The sequence below is a fragment of the Ptychodera flava genome, chromosome 17 (genome assembly GCF_041260155.1).
Source record: "Ptychodera flava strain L36383 chromosome 17, AS_Pfla_20210202, whole genome shotgun sequence".
Taxonomy (NCBI): Eukaryota; Metazoa; Hemichordata; class Enteropneusta; family Ptychoderidae; genus Ptychodera; species Ptychodera flava.
In genome coordinates, this window is record NC_091944.1 from 7,747,789 (window position 1) to 7,765,792 (window position 18,004).

Consider the following 18,004-nt stretch of genomic DNA (forward strand, 5'->3'; position numbering starts at 1 on the left):
GTAAACAGTCGATTAATAGTTTAATTGACTACCTGGGTGATTGGCAGGTCGTGTCCAACGACGCATATGCAAAGCAGGCCAAAAGACAAAGCCCCCAAAGATATTGACAGCTGGCCAGAGGTCACCATGAATACATAATGACGCTTCACTACGCAGAAACTGCGTAGTCAAGCCCTTCTTAACCGGTCAAACTCTCTCGGCATTTTCCCTCATGCAAATGCGTGAATGCCACTAGCAACACCTCCCGCAACACCTCCATGATCAACAAAAGCCGCATTGGCAGATGACTTCCAAGGATCAGACGCACATGAACTGACGACACTAGTTGCCAAGCAACAGTTTTTGAGGGGTCAACCTGGGTCACGTCACTGAAGATAAGGTTCTCGATCGAGAGTTGCGCGCGTCACCATACATGCTAGTCTCGCTTCCAGACCTCGTCGCTTCGCCAGTGCAAAGTGCGCCGCTGGCGGTAGGAACATGAAGTGATTTTTCCACTGGCGTCGCTCCGCGACTCGCCATGTCCTACCGCCAGCGGCGCACTTTGCACTAGCGAAGCGACGAGGTCTGGAAGCGAGACCACATACGCGCATCGCGTTTCACTGTCCGAAGTCAACGCGGCCGGCCCGAGGGATGGGTCTTGAAGATTTTATACCGTTATTCTAAAGAACGTAAAAAATTTAGGGACGTTCGCTGTGTTTCCGACCCATGTTTGGGGCTTTTTCCGATGAAAAACCATCAAAACAACCAATAACGTATTAATTAATTGATAATATCTGATTAAGCGATTCATGGGGAGCGATAGATCGATGGATAGATAGATTGATAAATTGATGGGCAGATCGATCGATAGAACGAAGATCTATCGATTCGATAGAAAGATAGATCAATTAATCGATAGATCGATCGATCTATTCGATAAATTTGTCAATAGATAGATAGATCTATAGATCGATTTGTTATCACATTGTCTCGTACTCAATTTTCTTTTCCTCCTATTTATTATTTCCATTTAGCGTAAATTGTTACAAATATAACTTTGTTTCTCATCCTTGATATATTGCAAAAATTATGCGGTGACGGTGCTTTTTTCTTCTCAATTTATTTTCACTCTTCAGCCAACAAGAATGCGCAAAAAATATGAAAACGACATAGGAATGCACGCAGAGATAAATGCACAGCAGTGTTGCTTTAGTATTTTTGTATAGCAACAGTTCTGTGGTTTGACTTGTAGCAATGCAGTTTTGTCAGTTTAATATAACAGTGACATATGTGTTCAGTTCTGAATCAAATGTTAATGTCAGTTATTTTGTTTACAGTTCTGTTTTATACAGCACTGTGTTATGCACTATCCTCGCTTTTTTGTTTTGTTTTTGTTTTTCATTTTCTTTCCTCATGAGCAGAAAAAGGTTGACGCGGCGCGTCTCAATAACGTGAGCGAGGATGAGAAACAAACTTTTTATTTTTCTTGGCCTAAGCGGTTTTTTTCTATCAGCACTATACTATGTACGACTACTCAATAATTTTGCGATGTCTTCGTAGTCTTACTTCAAATAAGATGTGATTTGACGTGAATCACGACAGAAAGGATAAAAAAGGAAAAAAAGCAATATGTTGTCTTCAAAATCTGTCGACTTGCTTACAGGAGTAACTTGCAAAATTAATTAATTTTTATTGTAAGGAATTCAATTGAGCAATGCGTCCAGATTTACCTGTAATTCAGTCCCAGAATGAGAGTTACATGAGTCTGTGCTGTTTCGTGTTTATGTTTATAACTAGTGTATTACGAATTTTGACCTTGTGTTATCGGATTACGGATGGGTATGATTGCGATTATTTTGTAAAGGCTTATTGTCATTTTGATATACTGACGTTGTAAGTCACGAAATTTTATAATCGGTCATGTTGAAAACTTTTTTCCAAGTCCTCCCAACTTAGAAAGTGTGTCGATAAAGACACTCACATGTGTGTTGTATCTTTCAATCATCCTGATCAATTAGTTCGCATTTCCCAAATTGATGAAATTCGATTCGTGATGTCTGCGTAATATTACGAAAACAGTATACATACTCTAAGTATATGTAACTCTGAAGGTGTAGTAACTGATTGATTTAAAAAAAACACGAAAGATACAACACTCATTTATATTCAGTTAGTTTCCATTTATTAATACTTTATCGGTCGATTGATAATTTATTTGTTGACTTGATGCATTATCAGTTGATTGGAATCTTTACTCTTTGACTTGGCTAGGTTATTGGTTGACTTGATACATAATTGGTTGATTTAATACGTCATGATTGTTCACTTGGCTACATTATGGCTTGATTTGATACACTATCTCTCTATTTATCTATCCGTCGATCGATCTATCTATCCACCGAAGTATATTGTATATGTATATGTATATATATATATATTATATATATATTATATATATATATATTATCAATCGTTTTATTAGTCGAGCAATCGATCAATTCATTCAATCATTCAATCGATAGAAATATCGATAGATCGATTGATAAATCAGTACATCGATCGATCAATCGGTCGATCTATCGACTGATCAATGGATTGATCGTTCGATCGAAGATACATCTATCCCCATGAATCTATTCTCATGAATCACTTGATCCAATACATTATCAGTTGATTTGATACGTTATCGGTAATTTTTTACTACGTTATCGGGGTTGATACGTTAACGGTTAGTTACGACGTTATCGGTTGTAACATGGGGCAACATTGTAAACGATTGGCCGCCCAATATTTCCTCCGCCACCATAATAACTGAAAGTTCCCTCATACTAAACACTAACCATCGGACAGAGACAGTTTTGTTTAACGTTTGTGGTCATGAATAAGATCCGCCTGGCTCGGTTATGTCGGCGAAGAATAATCGGCCCTATCCATATAACCTTACATCATACTGTGAGTACGGGTCCCTGCCCGAGTAAGCACCACTCTTACCTAGCGAAGTTGAACTGAAGATCTGAGGGTTTGGCGTCAAAGGTATCTCTCCATCTTTCTGTGATAATGAATCTCTCAGGGATTCAATCGCCAGACAATTTACACTGTAATTTCATTCCACTGATGTCACGTAAAGTGCGTTGGAGCAGAAACGATTGATCCCTTGGTCTGGCGTCGGAATGAAAACAATCTTATCTAGGTTGTGGTTTGCCCCCCCCCCCCCCATGTAACCTATGAGAATACGCGACCCACAATATTCAAGAGTTTGTTAAAAGGTTAGTTTGATAGAATTGTTGAGTTCTGTAGCGTGTTTATAGACAACTTTGCAAGTCCGTTTGATAAATTTAACTTTATCGCTGCCGCCAGTGTACAAAAGGAAGATTTCAAGAAAAGGAGACATTAAGATGTAGCGCGTCACAAGAGATATCTGTTTTCAGACGACCATTGAACGTATAATTGACTAGCGGTAGAATTAAAAAGGCCCTAACCACTTTGCAGAAGATCGCCCCTACATATAAGCCAGCACTGTCACGCGACACACGGATTACCAACAAAAGATTTTCAAAAGCTATTATGAACGAACATTCGGGTATCATTCTTGCACAGCCCTTAGGCTTGCCGATCACCGCAGATGTATTATAGAGTAAGCAGATTTTATCCAGCTTTTTCTGAGTCGTTACCCTCCATGCTACAGGGTTTGAAGACATGGCTAACAAGCAGTAGCAGATCAACCTATTTTTACGACAACTGTCTACTTCAACTCATCGCAACTTGCGACTCTTCAACCAATTTATTCACTTCTGTCTGGAGGGGAATAATTGTTATTATTTACTGTTTTCCATAATGGAACCAACTTTTTTCTTCTCAAATAATCGACAAGAAACAAATTTGTCTAGTCTTCCATGTTTACGACGTTTATTAGGTAATTAATCCAGCCAGTGAAACCATGGGACCAGTCTTTGAATAATCGAGGATTTTCGAATGAAAGGTCGATCACGGTATCAGCCCAAAGTCCCGTTTGACTGAACTATTACATTAAAGTTGTCATTTTATTTTTTACCTCAGGTCGTGCGGGGATAAAACTCTTCACAAAGCTTTTAAGCAGCTGTGTCGGTACGCTGATAACCTTTCGAACTTGAACTTCGCAACTCTGTCTTTTGCGCTGCGACCGGTGTCTCTTTTGGAAGCCACGCCACATGGTCTTCCAAACGATTCAAAGATATGCTCGCCGAAATCACTGCAGACCTGCTAACATCTTTCACACTCATTTCTGTGACCGTCATGCAGGTTGAATATTTTTCGATTGTGTGAAATACTATAGGGTTATTCACAAAATACGGCCCTGTATGGACGAGGGCTCAGTACTCTATATACTGCTCCGTAGTACAAGTCCCTTGCGTTGCGGCCACGAAGCCAATTGATTTTCAGTGCAGTACAAGCTAACTTCGCTGAATGTTTTCAATTTAATTAGTTTTTTAAAATAAAAATCAATTGCATTTAGACAATGAGCCCTCGTCCATACAGGGCCGTATTTTGTGTATAACCCTATTATTATACACCTCCCTCCATCAATCGTCCGTATAAACTAATTCTATGGTAAATTTTGAGGGATGCTGCACGCGCGATATGAGTGGAACGCGCGCGATCTACTGCTCCGTAGTACAAGTCCCTTGCGTTGGCACGAAGCCAATTAATTTTCAGTGCAGTACAAGCAAACTTCGCTGAATGTTTTCAATTTAATTAGTTTTTTAAAATAAAAATCAATTGCATTTAGACTCAGTTTTGTGTTTAGCGTATTTTAAACCTTATACTACGAATACATTTTGGTGGAAGTTGTTATTATGTCTATAACTCACCGTAAAATAGTTTGTTTACATCCGATAATCGCTAGGTCAAAGGTCAAACAGGCGCGTCGCGCGTCTCCCGTATTCGGGACTCCGCGTACTATACAAAATACGGAAAGTTATTGGACGGTCAAACTCCCATAGGTTACGGCAGTAGGTGTATAATAATATCATTGCCTAAAGGGCAAATTGTCTTCTGCTGCGAGAGCACATAAAATCATTTATTCAGGCAATAATATTTTTATTACATGCCTCTTCACTGTTCATGCTACATGAAATTTAGTTACATGCAGGGTATTTTGAAACGATTTTACCATTATCGACCAGCATCAAACAGATTTGAACGAAAGTCAAAATAACAGTGCGCGCATGGATATTTTACATTTAGCGTTAAGCGTCTACTTTGACGTCGAAAATGTCGAAGGGCTTCACTGGACCGGGTAACCATGGAAATCGGTCAGTACATCGTTTACCGGCCCGCCAACTCCCTGGATGTTCCTATTCAAATCAATGCACAGATTTGCACTCACATCAAGGCATGTAATAAAGTACTATATATTGTATTGGACACCACCCCTGTACATATCAACCATGAGCCAACTTATAAAATCCAGGTCACCACCGCGCTGAACAATTTTAAGATCTTTTTTTCATTATTGTTTGTAATACCATGTTGACATTACTGTATACTAGATAGGTTTTTGTTAAGATACTTGTAACTTTTGTTCCAACTTTCCTCCAAAAGAATCAAGCGTACAAATCAGGGGTCACCATACAAATTTTCGTATTAGAGAAACAAGCTACCTATAACATTCTTTACCAATATTTGAAATTCAAAATGGCCGCCACATATGTGTAAACCATATAGGAAAATTTAAATTTTCGATTTTCACAAGAATAAGACCGTGAAAACTTTCCTTAGTCAAAAAGCACTAAAGTAAGCCCCCCTCCCCACAAACGGTAGACTAGAAAAGCATTAGGACAATTTAAGAGTTCGAAAATCTGTCTCCAAGACGAATTAACACTAGCTGTAAAAAGTATTTTGAATGTGTAGCTGCAGCTATTTAATGTCACTGAGTAGAAGCGGAAGCTGAATTTAGTGGTTGTTTGATTTCCTTTTTCAACTTGTCAATGAGAAAATACGCATATATGTACAATGATGGCACGGTTGTATTTGTTCAAAATCCTATCCAACTAAATCACAAGTACATAAAATACGCGTGCTTACGTTTAATAGGTTAATACATACTGGGTTATACAATATACTGAGATGCTAGCCTATAAAGCCGAGACTATTCGGCTATGTTTCTTTCTTTTGAAGTGAAAAGCCCTCTTATGGACTTAACAAAGCACTGAAAATGAATGAAACGTTCACTAGAATAAAACATCCATACAGTATAAGGATATCGGTAAAATATCAAAAGATTTGTGACAGAAGTTGTAATTTTCAATTGAGTCACATAAAAAGTTTTATCTACTTCAGTGTTCATAGAATTGTAAGGTAGCTGATATTAGGAAGGACAATAGGGCTTCTTTATACATTCGTTGTCTCGTACTTGTAAGAAAAATAAACCTTCCGAGCACACATTTTGAATACTTACTGAGAACTGCACGTAATTCTCAATGAAATATTATCTTTCCGCTTCATGCAACTCCTGGAGAATACAGTGTATGATATGTTGTAAAGACAACCCACCTTAAACATTTTATTTTTCCGCAAAACCTTGGCTATCTGGCGTATACAATGCACAACACGTTTGGAACTATTTTTGGATAATTGTGTTGCATAAGTGCGAAAGGTGAATGAAATCTACACATTCGACTTTTCCTTGATTTATATCGTCATTTGTTTGGAGGCTCGTTCTAATTACTGACCGATGATTATATTTTTTTGTTTTAACCTTAAATCTGTTCAAATAATAAAACTGAGCTTTTCCGCGTATACGCTCATAAAATAATCTAAATGTTTTCCACACGTGCGTGTCATACACGCTTTTTTAATGGCTGACTTATTTCATATTTTCAAATTCTTTCGAGATATATCTTTCGGATATAAACATGTATACATCTTTCCAAATACTCTGTGGCTGATATTTCAAAGCATTTACATATGGTTTTTACACTGTCACTTGTTTTTACTGGGTGTGGTTTATGAAGAAGTTCAGTTACACTTCAACAACAAGCATCATCACAAGGTATACACAGCAGATTTTTTTGTCTCTACAACATGTCCAATAATAATATGCCGAATATATCATGGTAAATCTAATACTGATAGCTTGTAACACTCGATGATGGCACTAGAGGGTCGCAGAAGTAAACGATGTTCAATGTACATGCAATGCTGCTTCAAGTAGCTGTAACATAATTACTGTAAGTTTTAATGTCAACGGCAGTTTATTCTACTCGACGCCCAAAGTACGTTGAGTTATACCGTGTGACAGGGTCAGTTTATCAACTAAGACTGAACAGCGTGTAAAATATACCATTAACCACAGTCGTTTGGAGAGCTATTCAGCGCTGGGACTATTCGCCCCATAGACGAGTGTGCAGAAGCGAGAAATACCCCAAGTCTGGAAATGAAATGGCTATTTCGTATAGGGATTGTGCCACCATGTCATCTTCGACGTTCGATTTTACCGTGAAAAGTAGCAAGTTCATCTATCATGTAACCGTCGACCGTTCCCTAGCATTCTCAAAATTCATACCTGGTACTTGATTTGCTTCACAAACGCTCGTTTCGTGTGATTTTCGGCCGAATTCGACGGACACGTCGCTAAAACATAAGCGTGAGCAACATTCGGTCACCTCACAGTGGACGTGGGCACCTCCACTTTACTGACGTTAGCGCCGCGTACCCATGAGGGGTGACTGGAAGGTTGTTCATGCCTTATGTTTTGGCGACGTGTCTTCTGAACTCGGCCGAAAATCACACGAAAATTCATACCTGATACTTCATCTGCTTACAAAATGCTCATTTCCTGTGATTTTCGGCTGAGTTCGAGATAAACCTGGCCAAAACATAAGCGTGAGCAACATTCCAGTCATCCCTCATGGGTAGGCGGCGCCAACGTCAGTAAAGTGGAGGGACCCAAGAGGTGACCGGAATGTTGCTCACCCCCAGGTTTTGGCGAGGTGTCCGTCGAATTCGGCCGAAAATTACACGAAACGAGCGTTTTTGAATCAGATAAAGTATCAGGTATGAAATTTTAGAATGATAGGGAGCGATCGACGGTTGCATGATAGATGAACTTGTTAATTTTCACAGTGAAATCGGACACGGAATGTGACATGGCGTGGTTTTTATAGCCATTCTGTTTCCAGACTTGGGGTATTTATCGCTTCTGCACACTCGTCTATGGGGCGAATAGTCCCAGCGCTGAATAGCTCTCCAAACGACTGCGCTTCTGTATACTCGTCTATGAGGCGAATAGTCCCAGAGCTGAATAGCTCTCCAAACGACTGTGCATTAACTTGTCTTTGCTGACCAGCGAATTACGGTCCCCGCTAGAATTTAAAACCACTGCATTCCAGCTAACTTTCGTGTTAAACATGCTTTGGGAAGTAGAACACGAATATATATCGATGTACAACACAAAATTGTGAAATGCTCGTTAGAGGTTACAGCTACTGATCCGAAAATAACGCGACTCGTCATGTCGCTGTGCAACCACAGAAGATGTCAGGCAGGAAGCGGGTTTTCTTTGTGCCAGTACTTCTACCCATCTCAGGATGTGCGTTGGCGGATCACGTCTCCTCGAGGGAAGGGATAGCTAACTTTCATTTTGATGAATGCGCATTGTTCACTGAGTTGAATAATATTGTACACTCAGGCATTAGCCGCCTCGGGAGCAAGTAGTGAGCGGCTTCCGCTGCCTGTTCCATTTAATGTGTGACCATTCTGAGTAAACTCGTGATAAATCGGTCAACGACATCAACTGGATCTTTATATAAGTGTGTCGTGTTTCTTAACACTAACAGTTATTTGACAGATGTTGGGATTCACATATGTTCACAATGCTTCGCTGGGGAATTTGGTTTCGTGAGCTACCTTTGAAGCTTTAGGATTAAATGAACTTTTCACCGTCTCGTTTTTGTAATAAAAAACCCAATGCTCCTATGGAGTTAGCACTTACTAAAGGGGCTATTTTTTAATTCCTATTTACATTGGTAATTTTTCATTGCATTTGTTTATCCACGATTCCGAAATTTACACGGTGATCCCTGATAATTACCTTGAATATGAAAGAAAATGATCTAAAATTGTTCTCTGGGGAAGTCTGAGAAAATGCTTAAAACTTTCAGGCTTGGCTTAGCTTGGTAAGTTGGGAAAATCTATGTAAAGCCGTCTTTTTGCAGTTACTGTTGTTTCTGCTACAGATTTTCAATAACTTGTCATAAAGGCAAAGCGACGAATTAAATGGCAGTCAAAATGAAACTGCAGATATTAGGATTGGTTAACGGTCTCACAGTTGGATACTCATTATACTGCACTTTTCACCATCCTGTTTTTGTTTCATTTTTCTCAGTAGCGGCTTTTCAAGTGCCTGCATACGTTATCCAGATTGTTTCAAAGTATACCACCCACGTGTTGCTGTAAGATGTCATCTTGATTGTACTGTGCACGCGATTTTAGGGTCAAACACTTTCCTGTTGAAGTTTTCTGCATTTATGAGCACGTATATATGCGTTATAGGCGTTATAATAGGGTGCTTGATCTGTCTGTATGAAATTCTGAACTTTCTCTTGCCGATCAACACTTGTCCTGTGACACTTAATTTTTATCAAAATATGTTAGCGTTTCTTATGCAATTGCGGTTTTACGTTCAGGTCGGCTAAAAGATGATCGTAAGTCATCTTGTGCATTTGTCCACTGTACGAATGGGATGAGAGCGATGTACAATTCTATCGCAGTACGTACATCGTCAATCAGCCCACATCGATGTGCATGTAATCTCGCTCTCTCTCCCTCTCCCTCTCTCTCTCTCTCTCTCTCTCTCTCTCTCTCTCTCTCTCTCTCTCACACACACACACACACACACAACATTGAGAGTTAAAGCTACTATACTATAAAGACGAAGTAATAAAAAGTCAAATCCTTGCCCCGGATGAACCGAGCTGCCGTCCACATTCTCAGCGCCATCTTCATACTAGGCGTCGTGGTCTCCACCGTTGGAAATATCGTCGTTATACTCGTCTTAACTTGCAAAAAGAATTCCAAGGCGTCTTTCAACACTCTGATACTAAATCTGGCAATCTCGGACAAGACTCTCAACGTGTTATGTCTGCCACTTGTGGCTGTGGTGGGTGAATGGATATTTGGTGACGTTATCTGCAGACTGGCTCCTTTTGTCCTCAGGTAGGGGCTAATACGAAAATCGCAATATTGCTACTGACTTGAACGTCACTACTGCTATAAGTGTTCGTGTTTTAATTAGCTTTGCCTTATTCCAATTGCATTAAACGAAGATGTTTTACCCATTCTCCAAATTTGGCAAGTCTAATCGGTCCAATGTGTTTCACTCCTGCTGCTGACTTCAGAACTTTCCTTACATTCAATGTTAACAGTGTGACCAGTTCACACGAAACATGTACTATGCATTTGTGCTCACATTAATTAAGTCGACGTCGGCCAGTCTTACATGTATTTAACATTTTCCACTTTGCCCGAAAGAGAGCAAACAGCTAGACTACAAAATAGATAAGATTACACATTTGTCAGCCCGAGTTCATTCAGAGTGACCTGGGTAGTTTCCCCAGATACCAGTTGTCGCACTACCATGGTGTTTATGGAATCATGCTTTAACTTTCAAAGATGGAATGTGCCTCGGGGACAGCCTTGGGACTGTCAACTTTTACAGTTTTTTTTGATCTGAAAAAAATACCGTTTTAATGTTTTGAAAATCGAAACAGCTGAAACAGGGATGACGACCATTTTTCATTTTAAATATCGGTAAATCTTGGGTAATTTGTTTCTCTAGTCCCAAACTTTGCGTGGTGACCGCCCCCCCCCCCTATTTCTATTATTGATTTTGATAGAGTATGGTATTTCAGAGCTTATAATGAGTATGGTATTTCAGAGCTTCAAGGCTTGAAGTCTTTCGCTTTCGAGGCGTACACAATCTCAATTTCACCCACAACCTTTTAGCTATTAATCCATTCTCGGAATAGCCTTACGATATTTATTATACTGAACAACTGTCTGGATGTCTAGAGTTTCATTTAAGCATATGTTCAACACTCTCACGACAGAATGGAGAAATCGACGTACAGTAAATAAAGTACATTCCTATACTCTTTTTGCTTCTTCGTTTTCCCATGAAATATTGCGACATTTAGTTATGACTCAGTCACAGTGTCAAATACACTAGTACTCTAAACTCTTTGCCGATATTCAAATGAAGACTAACTAAAGTTAGTAAGTTAAGAATCAATGTTATTATTCAAAACTGTCAATATTCAACCCTCCACTGCGTGTTATGCTACAGCTCAAAGTAAGGAGAGTTGTTTAGTCTACATGTAACTATAAATCATTACACAAGACAAATGTTATGTAACTCAACCAAGAATTTTTGTAAATCCAAAAGTCTCTTAAATGGATAAATTTATCACATCCTAGGGCACGAAGTCACATGTTTTTACTCATATGTCGTTCTAGTCAACAAGACCATTTCGCTTTTAATTAAAATCCATACGCCCGAATACAACCCACGCTAAACCAAGAAAGACTGAGTATCGAATTTTAGCCATAGGCTGGTAAAGAAATCGGAAAAATACTGCGAGGCTGCTGTAGCCCCAGGGAACGATCGGCGTGCTTTCACTATTCAAATTTCCATAGAGCTCGCCGACGGAGCCGATGCTCAACCAGCCGTTCATAGTTAAAATTCTCATACGGTAAAATATTTATGGAACATCATATTTATGTACACTTGATTATTAGTATTAATGTTCATGATTAGACTAGAGTAGTTTCAAGTCAATGGGTGTGCAAGAAATTTGATTTTGGAATTTCACTGAAATGTCCATTCACTATACATGGCAGTCTATGATGAAACTATGAATAATTTTTTTCCAATACAAAACTTGGTAAACCTGTGCATTTATGTACACCTAATTATTAGTATTAATATTCATGATTAGACTAGAGTGGTTTCAAGTCAATGGTTGTGCAAGAAATTTGATTTTGGCATATCACTTAAATGTTGATTTACTATACATGGCAGTCTATGATGAAACTATGAATAATTTTTTTCCAATACAAAAATAGGAAAATCTGTGCATTTATGTACACTTGATTATTGGTATTAATGTTCATGATTAGACTAGAGTAGTTGCAAGTCAATGGGTGTGCAAGAAATTTGATTTTGGAATTTCACTGAAATGTCCATTCACTATACATGGCAGTCTATGATGAAACTATGAATAATTTTTTCCAATACAAAACTTGGTAAACCTGTGCATTTATGTACACCTAATTATTAGTATTAATATTCATGATTAGACTAGAGTGGTTTCAAGTCAATGGTTGTGCAAGAAATTTGATTTGGGCATATCACTTAAATGTTGATTTACTATACATGGCAGTCTATGATGAAACTATGAATATATTTTTTTCCAATACAAAAATAGGAAAATCTGTGCATTTATGTACACTTGATTATTGGTATTAATGTTCATGATTAGACTAGAGTAGTTGCAAATCAATGGGTGTGCAAGAAATTTGATTTTGGAATTTCTCTGAAATGTCCATTCACTATACATGGCAGTCTATGATGAAATTATGAATATTTTTTTCCAATACAAAACTTGGTAAACCTGTGCATTTATGTACACCTAATTATTAGTATTAATATTCATGATTAGACTAGAGTGGTTTCAAGTCAATGGTTGTGCAAGAAATTTGATTTTGGAATTTCACCAAAATGTTGATTCACTATACATTGTAGGCTATGAGGAAACTACAAATAACTCATAGGTTATCTGATCCTAAATTGTTATTCAAAAGTTGTTCGACCTGAAGCTTCCAGTTGTTATTGATGACACTATGCACTATTCTGAACAGTTTGAATTCTGTCAATGTCCTCAAAAAATTAAAAAATGTACATACAGCGACATGAACGTTTGACACCGACCTATACCCAATGTATTGTCAATGGGAGAATGATGTCAAATAAGTAATCTCCCAAATTGTTATTGAAAGAGTCATTATAGGGGACAGTTATGCACAATAGTGTTGAATAAGTAGAAATCATGACAACTTAAATCAATGTGGCTGCTTGGATCATCAATACATTGTTTATTATACCTGAAATTTGCGCCCGAAGGGTGCGCCGAAAATGGTAATGGCAGAAAATGAAAGTGCCAGGAGGTATTTTTTCTTTTTCAGTATTCCATAACGTGCACATGCAATTTCAGCTTTGATGCATGAAAAAAGGTGACCCTCCCCCATAGGCTTGCACAAAATTTTATGACCCTTCTAAAATGCTTGCGCGAAAAATGGCGACCCACCCCAAAAAACACCGCCCCCCCCTGTAATTTGTGTCCAGTCTCAGGATTAGAAGTAACGAATATTCTCTGCAAAATTTTGAGGTGAAAAGCGGATAATATTATAAATTGATTAAGGTTCCATGAGCCGTCACATTGGATTTTTTTTTAATTGTTCACATATCTTGTTTGTAAAACATTTATTTTGTTCTGCTCAAATAACGTTATGTAAAGATGGCTAGAATTGATGTCAAAAATAAAGTGCAGTGCTTATATACATAATACTTTGTTTACGAGGGGGTTTTGGCAATATTTTGTATTTCAACGTATCATGCAACTTAAAGAATCCACAAATCATAGGATTGAACCATCTAGAACAATAAATAAAACAATAAAACATTTCTGTATTAAGCTGATAAATTGTTCATCTATTTATTTGCGTAAATCGTCCATGCATTTATGTACACCCCTGTACAAATGTTGCGCATATTCGCGCCAATCATTCCTAAAATATGGGTGTGGGTACCTTATAATGCAATTAAATGTCATCCGTTTGGCATATGGTATATATCCTTAATTATTGACCATTGTATTGTTCCTGGAACTCGCAGCATGTACAGTGCAAGGGGGAGCAGATGTGCAACTGGTGCACATGTTTGGGATTTATGCTGAAAATAGTTATTAACAATAGGGTTTACGGTAGTATGCACCTCGAAAGTAAAAGAGTACTCGAACTTTAGTCAATGAAACTTTCATCTACTTTCTTACAAAATCAAGAATGAAATTCACGCATTCACCGCGTGAAAAGTTTGCTACCAGAGAAAACAAATTACCTAACATTTACTAATATTTGAGATTCAAAATGGCGGCCATCCCTGTGTTAACTCTACGGAGAAAAATAAAATTTTCGATTTCCGAAAAGATAAGATGGTGAAAATATTTCTTATTCCAAGAGCTTCAAAATAAGCTCCAAAGATGATAAATCAGAAGAGGATAGTGAAAATTTAAGAGTCTGAATATTGTCCCGCAGGCGGATTCTACTTTAAATACATGTATCAATGGCAGGGTACCGTCGAAAATAAATACACTTACAAATATTTACATGAGACTTGTCAGAGCACTTGATTGAAAAGATACGGGAGCATACTTCCATTCAAACATGTTCCATAACCAACCTCCATAAACAACAGAGTTTAAAATTTACATATTTCAAAATGAAAGGGCTCAATAACGGATATCGCCGTTTGATATTATATAATACATTTACTCAAACAGTAAGCAGATAGAGAGATATGCATCTTTCAATATAATGATATAGAACAGCATTTTCCCTCGGTAGAGGTTGTATCGACTCATACGCGACGGAAAGTCATTTAGCACCGATTATTACGTTTCAAATCGATTACTTTACAACATGTGTATATCATCGTCCTATCTCTCCGCCCTAAATTCAAGTTTTATTAGAATGACCCTGCAACAATCAAAACCTTTTCAAAGGGTTTTTTTTTCAAATAAAAACATGCGGGTCTTTTTAAATTATTGTTTTTAAGTAATGGTCAGGCGAAATGTCACATCATGCTTGCTCACCACTTTGTTGATGCAATCTTGTTGCAATGGTTTTTCTCGGTACTCTATCTATCTATCTATCTATCTATCTATCTATCTATCTATCTATCTATCTATCTATCTATCTATCTATCTATCTATCTATCTATCTATCTATCTACTATCTATCTATCTATCTATCTATCTATCTATCTATCTATCTGTCTGTCTGTCTGTCTGTCTGTCTGTCTGTCTGTCTGTCTGCCTGTCTATCTATCTGACCTATCTATCTATCTGCAAGTATCTGTCTGTGATTACATGTGCCTATCTGTCTGTCCGTCTTTCAATATCTATGTCTGTTTGTTTGTTTGTTTGTATGTCTGTCTTCATGTAGCTAGATTTGCTCCAGCCAAGGAAGGTGCACATATGGACTCTCCTCTTCTTTACATTCGTACTACCACTTCGCATCCTCGGAGTCTGCTACATCAGAGCGGCGTTCAAGGGTTCAAACTGGGGACGAAAGTTGCCCGGATCTTCGAACCAGACAAGGAAAGAGCAATAACTGCAGGTCAAGCGAAAGGTGCATTTTAATACGCATTTGGTAATGACCGCTAAAGATTTTGGATTATTAGTCAGAGATAATGCAAATTCGAAACTATTTTAATTGTTGCCGAGTGTACGTTATTGAGTACAGCAGTAGTGCGGCATGGAAACTTTATTTCTGTCAGGATCACTGGCAAAACAGCCTAGAGTGAAACTGATACTAATATTCATCCAAAATGATTCAGGGGCAAGTTATTTCTGTCTCTGGACGGAGAGAGTTGAATTGTCGGAACCATAAATAAGATTTTGCCACCTAAGTGAGTCATAAAAATAAAAGGCGGAGGACCATATTTTCATATGGTGGATTTCTACAAGCAAAGCACATAAGGCTACAAAAGCCAATTTAGGTTATACAGGAATTTCACACTAGAAATATTATAAATAACTTTTGAAAAGATGCATAACTTCACGAACATACAAAACGTGTTGCCATGACAGCGATTATTTTAGTGTTAAAACTATTTATGAGATCATTATCTCAAACTCAGTCTTGCTGTGGAGAGAATTCGACTTCTTACCCACAATGCACTGCAATACCATGTAGTTTGCCCCCGTAGCACAAGACAAAAGCTACTTAAGGTGGTTGGAAAGGCTAGAGCGTCAGTTACAAATTCAACAAAACTATTAAAATATAAAAGTAGTCAACATTCTCTGTGGAATAAAAAAAACTAGACATTTGGGCACAAAGGCATTGCAGAGTTATAGCCTGTTAAAACTTCTGAAAAACTGACCAAATAAGAAGAAGTTGGGGAGTCCTTAGTGTATTAACTATGGTAGAGGTCCCCTAGCTTTTAATAAAATGTTTGAAAAGGGAAAGTCATTATTTGCTGTTTTTCAGGAAAGTTTGACAAGGCGGTGCTGGCATTCAGAGTGAGTGACTGCTATTGTCAATGCATTTTTAGATTCTTTGAGTGTCAAAGAGGTGTCAAAAGTGAGATTAACCAAAAAAACTGCTCTATGACTTCAAAAGAGGGGTGCAAATATGGCTTGTTTTCAACATTTTTGACAGAAGAACAGTTTTCCTACATAAATTGTATACCAATTTAATCCAACTTTGAAATGAGATATGGACATGGAATTTTTACAGCCTATTAACAAGGTTACAGATAAGATTTGTACGGCACAATTTTCCTGTATTTGAAGTACTTTTTGAAAAATCACATTTTGAAATTTGAAAGAATTTTTAATAATTTTTTGATATATAAACCCATGTAAAATCATAAAAACAAATTTTATTTAAAAAACCTGCCGTACAAATCTTACAATAAATAGTGTCAACATATTTATAACTAATTTGGTAATATTAATACTATCCAATTATTATTAAATTCAAATATGTAAAAAAAATATGAAAAATTAAATTTTAATATTTACTGGTATCATATTTCAAAATCATGGCTGCAAATATACAATTTTTATATTCTTTGGAGAATATATTAACTAAGGGAGTTATCCTGAAAATTTGAACTAAATATCTTGATTCTAACACTTGAAACTTGACATTAACTCTGAGAAAAGAATTGGTGCAAAAATAGCTACTTAAAGTAGCGTGTATTTCGGCATAATAGGGAAACCTTTCATTGAAAAAACTGCCCGTTCACAGAAGCCGGTTTTTTTCTTTTGTTTTCGAGGCGATGTCAACCCTTATATCCGCAGGAAAACTTTCAACGCGCAGATAAACAATTTTGTAGAAGACAGGAATTTATCAGATCACAGAATGGTTGGAGACAAAACAAATCAAAGCGAAATGCGCCTCAGGAACAAATAAATGATCTCTAAAAATCTGCCGTTTTTTCTACTAAGTCAAATAAAGTAAAAACCGTTCTAAAAAAATTAAGAAAATCAAAAGCAAGGTTTCAGTGTCAATTTATTTGATATATAAAGATTTATCTTTACTGATGGACTTAGCGCATAGAATGGCGAAAATTTCAGCGAAACAATCTCATATTAAAGCTCCTCTCTCTATATCTTTACACTTTCTATTTATTTTCCATTTCAGCTATCGTTAAGGCAAATGCGTCTCTTGAACAGATATTCAGAAATATGTTGACAATTTTTAAATTTGAATAGATTACGAACTTTGCGAAGAAGTGTTCTGTAAAATGACGTTTGAATATCGACAAAAACAGTAAGCCGTTCGTAGTTATAACGGCTGAGTGTTATATGTCGCGACGTCTCGCTTACACCCACAGTCATTTGATGAATGAATCTGAGAGAGAGAGAGAGAGAGAGAGAGAGAGAGAGAGAGAGAGAGAGAGAGAGAGAGAGATAATACGTGTTGACTTAGTCATAATCATAAGCAGTTACATAACCGCTTCTTTCGAATGAGTCGTTCTTCCAGGATCTTAATCAAAATGTCAACTTAATATACTTGTTGAGCGTTTTGATAATAAAAAGTGGTGGTTATGTTTCAAATATCCGCAAAATTTAAGGTACTTTAAACTTGTTTCTTCAGTACCAAGACTGGCATAGTTACCCTTGGTTCTTATACATGGTTTTGGAAGAGAATGGTTTAAAATTGCCTTTCAGAAAGTTTCAACAAACTATAAGCCCTTTAA